The 11,791-nt window shown below is 49.6% G+C and overlaps 1 long non-coding RNA gene across 1 annotated transcript; it reads right to left on the reverse strand.

Moving 5' to 3' along the window:
* Positions 1-5,716: 5,716 nt before the first annotated feature.
* Positions 5,717-8,933, reverse strand: LOC123137673 (uncharacterized). The gene is made up of 2 exons (XR_006468446.1): positions 8,624-8,933; positions 5,717-5,990 (listed from the first exon to the last, which is right to left on the reverse strand). It is a non-coding gene; the product is annotated as an uncharacterized lncRNA (long non-coding RNA).
* Between the last annotated feature and the right edge of the window lie 2,858 nt (positions 8,934-11,791).

Raw genomic sequence — 11,791 nt, forward strand, 5'->3', positions numbered from 1 at the left:
ACCTAGCCGCACACCCCTTCACAAGGGTTTGTACATATAAGCCATAATGAGCTAGCATAGGCCCAGCTTTATTAATCTATATTTCAATTTTTTATGCACTTTCTCGCACGATTTCTTTTCAAACTAAGTTCCTCTCTTTTTACAGATGAACAGCGTGCACACCCGTCCAGGATACGGCACAACGGAGACACAGGCGCAGACGTGCGGTAGGGACCCATTGCAAGGACTCTTTTCAGACTAAGACCCTACGTAAACCTTTCTTACTGTCTCTTGTTGCTATAATCCCCTGGTTTCTCATTATAACCAGAGTGGAGACTGGCGTTTTGGCATCGGCCGCGCCAGAAGAACTTGCCCGTACCTGGACACAAGGGGCTTAGGGCATTGTTTTGCCCCCTATTGTAAAGACCGAACACCTTCGGGAGTGTTCGGCGTCTCGAGTTAGGCCTTATGTGCATCAGCTCTGAATCATGTCTTTGGTCAAATGTTGGGTTTGCCTGGCTCCTGTGTTTTGCTGCCTTACATTCCGTATCATCAGCTAACGCGACACCAGGAGAACTACTGCGATTGTGCCCCAGTTCGGCTGGGCGAGCACCTCAGTAGAGAAAGCCGAAAACTGACTGTCATGATACAGCGAGAGACTGGTCAACCACTCGATCGACCATGGGAATGTTTAGAATTCCTCCGCTTTGACAAAGGGCCATTTCCCGGTCAGGCACATACCCGCCCCAAATTCGGAGAGCGCGGTGCCCCCAGGGGCTATGTCGTAGCCCCACCCTCGAACTCCATGGCTAAGTGAAAGTGATATAGCATTATAGTCCGGTTGCCTCGTTTGCTACGCTACCACCTCCTTTACAGGACCGAGACGTCGGATTAAGTGTGAAAACGCGCTATTTTTTGCAAACACCCCCGCACCTTGTGTGTGGGGGCTGAAGCCGACGACTGCCATCTTTCAGGTTATACACACGTATACATGAACGGCCGCATAGGAGATATTCTATTACTTCAACGCACAAGTATAAAAGGCGCTTACATCATAAATATTGTTTTACATCATAAAAACGTTCGTTCGAACGTAACATTTTTTGAGCACTGCGACTCTATTACATGAGCACCACGCATCACTTCGCCAAAATAGTGCTCGGCGGGTAACCGGTTATCGTCCGAACCCGGGGTCGCAACAGCGGTGGCATCCATCTCTGTCCAATGTGTCTTCACACGGGCGAGTGCCATCCGCGCACCCTCTATGCAGGCCGACCGCTTCATCGCCTTGATATGCGGCACCGCCCCAAGAAATTGCTGCAATAAGCCAAAGTAACTCTTCGGCTCGGGCCTATCCGGCCAGACATGGGTCACTATATCCGTCATAGCAAGCCCGGATAACCTATTTAGCTCAGCCCACTCGGCCAAACGGTCGGTCAGCGGAAGTGAACACTCCGGACTATGGAATTGAGACCAAAACAGCTCTTCCGTCTTGTGATCCTTCTGGCTTCGAAAATGCACAACGGCATCCGCCGCACTCGCTGCTAAGTCCATATAAGGGTCCTCTGGACCCCACAGTTGGCCCAGCTGAGCATACTTTGGATCCGTAAACCTTCGGCGCAGCAGAAAAGGCTTGCCAGCTACAATATCTCCGGCCTGGCGCAGCTCTTCCTTTATAGCCCGCATTGCAGAGCGGGCATCCTTGGCTTCGGCGGTGGCCTTCCCCAGGTCCTCTTGCCCCGCTAGGCGCTCCTTCCCAAGAGCCTCATTGCGGTCGGTAGCATCTTTTAACTTCACGGCCATTACGGCCATCTCTTCCCTGCTCCGGCAGTGTGCAACCCTTTCGGCCGCTAACTCCTCGGCCGCCCTCGAGGCCGTCGCATTACTCCTTTTGGCCTGCTCCTTGGCTTGAGCAAGTTCGGCCCAAAGGCTCTCCACAGCAGCGGCACTATCTGCATTTCACACACATGTTGTAAGGAGCTGGCTTCGGCTCCCTTACCAAGTGACGGCACAGAAACACTTACCTTGTGACTCATCAAGTCGCCTGTTGACCAGCGTGATGTCCGCATCCGCAACAGCGAGTTGCCGCTTTAGTTCAGCAACTCCATCAGTCCGGCTGGCCCACGGACGACCCGCCACCTGCATCGGCACGGCGGGAATTTAAACCTGCGATTTTGATCCTCGGCACGCTGTCGATTTCGACAACCTACCGAGTCTCAGGGGCTACTATCTATACAGGGCGCATTCTATATGAAAAACTGTTAAAAGGTGTGTCATTTTTACGTACCTCAAACCCCGCCAGCAAACTACTGACGACATTATGCAACCCGCCTTCGGCGGACGAAATCCTTTCAATCACCATGCTCATCAATGCGTGGTGATCTTCTGAGATAGACACCTTCTCAAGCAGATCCTTCAGCCGTACACCAGTTGGCGCCGAACTATCCGGCTTTGCCAAACCAGGGGGCTCCCTCCGTGACGACACTTCAGGCTCGTCCGCCCTATCCGACGGCGCCCCGGACGGAGGCGTCTCGCTCTCCATCATCTCTGGACGAAGGTCCCCCGAAGACGAGCTCATTTGCAAAGGATGGAGATCCGAACTACAAGGTAAAAACTTTAGTTATCCTCAGAAGCACAAATAGGGATGTCCCTTATGATAAAACTCCTTTCTTTCTACTTACGGCTCGTTGGAGGGCTGATTCTCTAAGGGAGATTGTGCGGCCGGGGCCTCCCCGGACGCAGGACCCTCTGGCGAAGATTTCTTCCCCCGTTTAGGGGCTTTTGCCCCCGGGTCCTCGGAGGCAGTCCTCTTCTCCCCTTGGAGGGAGGGATTCTCGATCCCCCCTCTTTCAAGAGCGTCCTTAGGCGAGGCAGTAGCTTTCCTGCTTTCCCCTTCGCCTTCCTCTGGAGGCGCAACCTCAAGCATCCGGACCAGCACGGAATCCGGTGTGGTCTCAGGGAGGGGGGCCGGACACCATATCAATTTTGCTTCCGCTATCCACTCCTGTTTAGAAGGAAGTTGGTCATAAGGCGAATCATCGAAAGGCAAACAAACGGTATGTCCGGACTTGGAACTACTTACTTGAGTATCCAGGCGATTGCAGCTTAGGCCAGCATCCTCGGTCAATTCTGGACACGCCTCTTGCGATCCGAAGAATAATTTGTACATCTCCAGGGGTGTCATACCCATGAAGTGTTGAAGAATTCGTGGGCCCTCCGGATTGAACTCCCACAGCCGGAGAGGGCGGCGTTTGCAGGGCAGGAGATGCCTAATCAGCATAACCTGCATTACCACCACCATATCAACCTCCCTCGTTTGGAGATCTCGAATCCGGCCCTGTAGAAGGGGCACGTCCTTTGACGGCCCCCAGTTGAGCCCTTGGTTGATCCAAGACATCAACCATCGTGGAGGTCCCGGGCGGAATAAGGGCGGCGACTTTTGTCTGCGGCCCCTCGGAACGGTAATATAGAACCACTCTTGCTGCCACGGGCCGAGCTCCTCTTGGAAGGAGCCAGCGGGCCACGGGGCATCGGCCCTCCTACTTATGGCCGCCCCGCTGCACTCCGCTTGACGCCCCCCGATCATCTTCGGCGCCACATTGAAGGTCTTCAGCCACAGGCCGAAGTGAGGGGTGACGCAGAGGATCCCCTACCCGAGATCCGCCGGTTTTGACACCGACATAACCCATAGTAAAACATGAGCCCTCTCACAAAAGGATCCATCGGGAAGCCTAAACCCCGACGGAGGTGGGATACAAAAACGACATACTCGCCGGGCTCGGGGGTGGGGATGGCCTGCCCTTCGGCAGGCAACCTGTGCGAAATCTCATAAGCCAGGTACTTGGCCTCCTGCAGCTTTAGCACGTCCTCCTCCATGACGGAGGAGGGCATCCATCGGCCCTGGAGGTCGGAACCGGACATCGTTGAAAGTCCAAAGCGCTCGAATCTGGAGCTCTAGGTGCTGGAACTTGGAGCAGGGAGAGGATTCAATGGAGGATTGAAGAAAAGAAACGAGCCTTGGTCCCGTTATAAAGAGGGAGAATACCAAGAGCCGTCTCCGTAACCGTTTGGGACTCGCCTTCGATAGAGGGGGCGTGGTGACGGGCGCGGTTGGGTTACCCACGTCTGTATTGATGAGAATCCCGGATTAAGGGGGAACACGATCTCTGCTTCGACAAGACGTGCCAAGAAAACCGCTTCGCTAAATGCGCTGAGGTGGTAGAGTAAAAAACGATTCAAGTAATGGCTTGGTAGTGGCGTGACGTCACGCTGCAAAAAACTTCAGCAGATTGAACTTGTGTATATATTATTCTCTCTACAGTGGAATGTGGAATTTATTTTGCAGAGCCAGACACTATCCTGGTGTTCACAATCTTCTATCATTCGGAGGAGGAACCCGCCTTGCAATGCCAAGCAATATACGTGCCGGACTTATCATCATTGAAGCCTGGTTCAGGGGCTACTGAGGGAGTCCTGGATTAGGGGGTGTCCGGATAGCCGGACTACCATCATCAGCCGAACTATCATCGGCCGGACTATCATCATCGACCGGACTCCAAGACTATGAAGATACAAGATTGAAGACTTCGTCCATGTCCAGATGGGACTTTCCTTGGCATGGAAGGCAAGCTTGGCGATACGGATACGTAGATCTACCATTGTAACCGACTCTATGTAACCCTAGCCCTCTTCGGTGTCTATATAAACTGGATGGCTCTAGTCCGTAGGACAACAACAACCATTACAATCATACCATAGGCTAGCTTCTAGGGTTTAGCCTCCTTGATCTCGTGGTAGATCCACTCTTGTAAACATCCACAATATCAATATCAATCAAGCAGGACGTAGGGTTTTACCTCCATCAAGAGGGCCCGAACCTGGGTAAAACATCGTGTCCCTTGTCTCCTGTTACCATCCGCCTAAACGCACAGTTCGGGACCCCCTACCCGAGATCCGCCGGTTTTGACACCGACACCTGGCAAGCTTGATCTGATGACTACTCGTTAGTTTAGTGTGCCATGCTTTACGACTTAGAATCGGGACTTCAAAGACGTTTTGAATGTCATGGACCATATGAGATGTTCCAGGAGTTGAAGTTAATATTTCAAGAAAATGCCCGAGTTGAGAGATATGAAGTCTCCAACAAGTCCTATAGTTGTAAGATGGAGGAGAACAGTTCTGTTAGTGAGCATACTCAGAATGTCTTGGTACCATAATCACTTGACTCAGCTGGGAGTTAATCTTCCAGATGATTGTGTCATTGACAGAGTTCTTCAATCACTGCCACCAAGCTACAGAGGCTTCGTGATGAACTACAATATGCAAGGTATGGACAAGACTATTCCCGAGCTCTTCGCGATGCTAAAGGCCGTGGCGGTAGAAATCAAAAAGGAGCATCAAGTGTTGATGGTTAACAAGACCACTAGTTTCAAGAAGAAGGGCAAGGGTAAAAAGAAGGGGAACTTTAGAAAGGCTGACAAGCAAGTTGTCACTCTCGGGAAGAAACCGGACTGGTGAATGGAAGCGGAACTGCCCCAAATATTTTGCGGATAAGAAGGATGGCAAGGTGAACAAAGGTATATTTGAAATACAGGTTATTGATGTGTACCTTAGTAATTCTCGTAATAGTGCCTGGGTATTTGTGTGACGCCCCCGATTCAATCGTACACTAATCATACACGCAAATGTGTACGATCAAGATCAGGGACTCACGGGAAGATATCACAACACAACTCTGGACACAAATCAAAATAATACAAGCTTTATATTACAAGCCAGGGGCCTCGAGGGCTCGAATACAAGCTCGATACACAAGAGTCAGTGGAAGCAGCAATATCTGAGTACAGACATAAGTTAAACAAGGATGCCAAAAGAAGGCTAGCACAAAAGCAACACAATCGAAGAGGCAAGGCCTCCTGCCTGGGACCTCCTAACTACTCCTGCTCGTAGGCGGTCTTCATGTAGCAGCATCCATCGGCGGTGGCATCTGGCTCCAGGGATCCACCATCTAGCTGCATCAACCGGAAAGAAGGAAGAAGGGTAAAAAGGGGTAGCAAAGCAACCGTGAGTACTCATCCAAAGTACTCGCAAGCATCAGATCTATACTAAGTATGCACTGGTATCAAATGGAAGGTTTGTATCTGTGAACTGAAGTGTAGAATGCCAGAATAGAGGGGGAAGGACTAGCCTATCGAAGACTAGCTCCAAGTATCTTGCAACATGTAGAAGAGTAAAGAATAGCAGTTTAATATTTAACAAGCATGTTGTAGCATCAATGCCCAAAGATCCTTTCTCGACTCCCTGTGAGAAAGCAATCTTGGAGCCACATATCCATCACATATCTCAAGTATCCATTTCTAGTTATATAAGACCAGGATACATGTCTGAATGTCCATTACCATGGACATAGTATTAAAATATATATCTTCCCTGCAGGGGTGCACCATGTTACCCAACACACTCGATCACTCTGGCCGGACACACCTTTCTGGGGTCAATGCCCGGCCTTGGAACATCAGCACGTCACATCCCTACCTAGGCTCAGCAGAGAGGTCCCCGCCGGTCTACATCCTAAGCACTCCGAAGTCTGGGCCCATCGCCCGTTGCACTCCGGATCATTGTGCGCAAGGGGATACCAGCACCACCTGTGAAGTGGATGGCATGATCCGGCCCGACCACAATGCTGAACTGGACGTCTGACAAAGCTTCGGCTGATACTGCAACGTCGAGGCCCATAACTATTCTCGCATGGTGGTTAGTGCGTAAAGGCCAGAGGCCAACTCCGAACAAATACCCAAACCTGTTAGTGCATTGGGGGCTCGCGGAGAGAAGCAGAGACTCACGATAATGTGACCCCGTCGCCCCGTCACATGGACTTACGGCAAGGGCCCAGACTGCCCGGCCGTGCCACATGGAAAACTCGCGGGTGCTCAACGGGCCCGCCCGACTTTCACATCAACTCGCGGGTACCCCTCGGGGCCGACCCGACTTCAACAATGGTCTCAAGTAAAGTCAAGGTAACCATGAGTCCAAACATCAAGGGGAAAACCCGAGGAATCACCCACGGAGGATTCCACTCGATGTAATCATCAAGGTGAACGTAAGAGGAACCACCCTAAGGTTCACACTTGAGGGGTTGCATGACAGAGCTGTATCGGGAATAGTGAAAGAGGAACCACCTCGATGACCACGACCGAATAGCTACACTGCAGAATTATCATCAGGAGTGCGTTATGAGGGATCACTCTCGGCACTCGATAGTAGCTCTGCAGAGTCGAGCAACTAAAGGGGCATGATGTGATGTGAGGTGTCAGGCTCTGGTCCTCGATCACGTTGATCGAGTCGTTGATGATGAAGCAGGGGCAACAAGGACAAGGTGGGGGTCATTGATGGATCACTAACCAACCTATTCTAAGCAGTTTAGGGTAAGCACGTATGGTACAACAGCAGGTACAAAAGCAGGCTATGCATCAGAATAGGAGCAATCAATTACAGTAGCAAAATCTAATGCAAGCATGAGAGTATAGAATGGGCGATATCGAGATGATCAAAGGGGGGGGCTTGCCTGGTTGCTCAGACAAGAAGGAGGGTCATCGTCGAAGTATTCGATCACAGGGGCACCGACAACGGTCTTGAGGTCTACCGAAGAAGAAGAGGGGGAAGAAACAGTAAATACATGCAAACATAAGCATAACAAGACAATAAGCGGGGCTAGAGGTGTTTTAACGCCGCGCTAGGCGATACTGGCGAAGGGGGGAAACATTCGGAAAGGTTTTCCCGATTCCGGACGTTTGTCAAACAGATGAATTGGAGGAGAAAAGTTCAACATTTGCTATGCTAGGGACATGTGGCAGGCAAACGGACCGCATGTTCAGGCCCGTCTCGTCGTTCTGAGCAACTTTCATGTAGAAAGTTTTTCGATCCGAGCTACGGTTTAATTTCTATGATTTTCTAAAGTTTTAATTCATTTTCGGAATTAACAGAATTAATTTAAATAGATAAAAGCCATTACTGTGTCAGCAGGACATCAGCATGATGTCATCAATCAAAGCTTGTTTGACTGGTCAAACTAGCACGTAGGTCCCGGTTGACATTGACTAACACTAATTTAATAGTTTAATTAGTTAATAAGTTAATTAGGTTAATTACCAGGATTAATTTAGTTAGTTAATTAATTAATTACATTTAATTATTATTATTTTAACTCCTTTTTTTAACCCTTTTATTTTCGTTTTTAGGGGCTGGGCCCCACGTGTAAGTGGCACAGGGGCTAGCGGGCACGCGGGTGTAGCGGTTGCGGGCACATGCCCGAGGGGGCAGACCCGGGCGGGTCAGATGGCGGGCGAGGCTGCAGCAAGGGACGGCAGCGGCGCAGCTGGTGGGTGGTGGCCGGCGAGGTGGGACCGGGGGAAGGCCATGGTTGCAGCGGACCGACGCCGCGGGCGGCGAGCAGTGGGACAGGGGTGGAGGCGGACTCGGCAAGCGGCAGCCGATGCGGGCGCAGCTGAAGTGGCGCGCGGCAGTGCGCGGTCGGCACACGGGCACAGCGGGGCGAGCGTGAGCCATGGCCAGGGCGAGGTGCGGGAGCACGGCCGGGGACGACGCCATACGCGAGCGAAGAGAGGGGGAAGGGGGGCGTGCTCACGGGGTCGTGTAGTTGTGCTAACGTGATCTCGAGGAGGCGCCGGAGCTCGGGGCTGTGGTGATCGACGACGAGGACGGCGCGATGGAGCCACTGGGGAGGAGGACGGGGATGATCCGGCGAGGGGGGAAGGTCCGGCGACGGCATGGCGTCGGTTGGTGGTCGGGTCAAGGCAGTCCAGCACGAGGTGAGGAGGCGTCGGCGTTGACGGAGTCCAGCGTCAAGGAGGCGGGGCGGCGCGTTCACCGGGGTCGGGGGCCAGCGCCCCCGATCCAGATCGGGACGTGGGATGGGGGGTAGAGGAGCGAGTGGGGAGGAGTGGGGGGTTACGGGCTAGGGTTCTGGTCGGGGTGGGGATAAGGTGGGAGAGGTGGGCCGGCCTGGTGGCCTGGATGCCTAGTTGGGCTGGGCAGCTGGGCCACGATTGGCCCAGTGAGGGGGGGGTGTTTCTTTCTTTTCTTTATTAACAGAAGTTGTCTAGAAATAATTAGGGCTGCCAAAACACTTCTGATCGATGTGGAACTAGGCCACATAAATACTTTGTGAATTATGAAACTACCACAAAATGTTTCAAGGCATTTGGAAGTGACTAGGTAGTTTTAGAAATTAATAAGGCAAGATAAAAGTTGCTGGACCACCAAAATAGAATCCAGGGGCATTTTGGGAATTTTGGTGAGGTCGGTCCCTATCTTATAATTACATTGGGATTATTTGCAATAGTAGGAACATTTTAGTTCCTGGAATTGAACAACTTTTATTTATCACTTTGAAATTGGAATTTATTTCAAAGAGGATTTTGATTGGAGGTGTTTATCCACTGTGATAAAAAATGGAATAAGGTGATGACTTGGCATGATCAGAGGATGCTTACTATAGTGTGATGCTGGGGATGTTACAAATCTCCTCCACTACAAGAAATCTCGTCCCGAGATTTAAGGGGTGGAGTAAGGGGGAAAGACTCGAGAAGGACGGAGCTCAACACAAGATAGGTACCTGGGGGATGTTTCGATGAACACGACATAGAGACATCTCTCGAGTTGAAATTCAAGAAATTCATCAAGATAAAGGTAAGGAGGAGCAACAAGAAGCTTCAACCATGTAGGCAATCGTTCGTTGCCTGAAACAGAGAGCGAGAGGGATTCAGAGCAACGAAAATAAGTGTTGCGTCTGATACTAGATTAGATCATTAGGAAGGTGGCTCGTGATTTACATATGAAGCCAAGTGCAAAGAATATTTTGGAGTCAAGGTTGTACAAGAGAGGACCTGTGGGTTATGGGCCCACCATGTGGGTTAAAAGCAAGAAGGGTGCTACCATTTTGTACGGTCATGACAGCAAGGCAGGTCAGAGGATAGCCTGTCAGTTATGTTGGCAACAATGCTAGTACCAAGGGCGAGGGACGAAGAGAACCATTTTCCTGCTTGTTAAGACGAGGCGGACCAACAGGTAAAGTTCTCGTCCATCGGTGGCTAGCGGAATGTCATCAACAATAGTAACAAGGTCTTACTGACAGAGTTTTATAGCGAGGCATTTACATAAGCAGCGAATTATCACTGCTCATATATGTTACGTTACAAGAAAGTTTAAACCAAATAATGGAAAGGAAAGTGTAGACATCGAATCAATTATCGGCGTTCTCGAGTGTCTAACAACTCAGAACCCATAGAAACTTGGAACCAGCGAGAATTAATAGTTCGTGAAGCTCATAAGATGTTATGTAGTTCTATGATATTATCAAGATACCAGAGGGTAGTACTCAAGGGTAGAGCAGAATAGAGGTTGGACATGTGAAATGATCTACAGAAGACAAGTACTTCAACTTGTCCGAGAAATGGTATCAAAGAACAATATGGTCGGAACCACGGTTGCAAAGGACCAAACATAGATACAAGATAAACTTATCACAAGGGGATTATTATTATTACAAGAAGCTTCCATGATAAGTTCCACATCGTGTCCATGGGCATGAACACAAAGTTCAAGGTCGACTCCCACTTCTCCAATGCATAACCTTTCATTCACTTCTCATTTTAGATGACGCCATAGTGCTGAGATTTTATCTGGCATAACACCAGTAGAGTATGACCCGTGGAAGTTTTCGGGTTCATACAGATTATGGAAGGCATAGGTTCAACCCATAGGGGCATCTTAGGAACCTATACCACACACTTCATGAGTAAATATCCAAGACCAGAAGCAGAGTATGGTGGACAAGAGTGAGGGATACCATTTACCAAAGGCATTTTGTATCCGAGGAAAAGCTCACAAGGTTATTGGAAAAGGAAGACGTTATCGGATAAAATCAAATAAAGGATCTTATCTGAGTATCGGTACTTCACCAGAAGAAGAAAGAATGTAAGGATATCATATTATAGAAACAACTGCCTAACTCAAGGCTTAAATGCGACAGAATTATGATTCCCAAATCGAGGGATCAGAGGTAAGGATCAGAGGTAGAGCTCTGATCAAAGACAAGTTGAATAGACATGGATCAACATTCAATTAAGGTTTGATTTGTCGAACACAAACTCATGTCAGGGGTGACGTCTGAGCCAGAAGGACAGTTCCAGGGAATAACTGACAATTGCGTGCATTCACTCGCATGTTGAAATAATAGGGTAAGGATGTCAATCGCAAAGGATTTTAAAGAATATTGCTAGACACATGGAAGTAACCATAATGTAAGCAGGGAGGAACAAGAGTAATAGGCTACTGAGGATTTTCGAAAGATCGAATAGCATTCCAAAGAATTTTGTGAAACAAATGAACAGCTGTGGATGAACGGATACTCGGCAAGTGCGAGTAATTGTCTGTAGGGGTATTCATGCGGCAAGGACTGCAGGGCAGTAAGCATAAAGGATCCTCAGAACATCGAAGAGCATTTCAAGACATCTTGTAATAACAAGAGCAACTGGGGATGAAGGTATGAACGAAAATGTAGGTAGTTACCCATAAGGATTTATCGGTGGTAGGGATCGCAGTGGCAAAGGGCACAAGGGTCTCAGGAAAACATCAGAGACTATCTTCAGAATCTTCTGGTGCACCAAGAAATCGTCTGGAGTGAGGGGCTCTTCAGGAGAAGTATTTACGAGAACCTAGAGTTGTTAGCAAAATCGTTTAACCCTAATAGAATAGAGATTAGATTGCCAAAGTATAGACGAGGAGTAAAAGA

Source organism: Triticum aestivum, chromosome 6B, assembly GCF_018294505.1.
Source record: "Triticum aestivum cultivar Chinese Spring chromosome 6B, IWGSC CS RefSeq v2.1, whole genome shotgun sequence".
Taxonomy (NCBI): Eukaryota; Viridiplantae; Streptophyta; class Magnoliopsida; order Poales; family Poaceae; genus Triticum; species Triticum aestivum.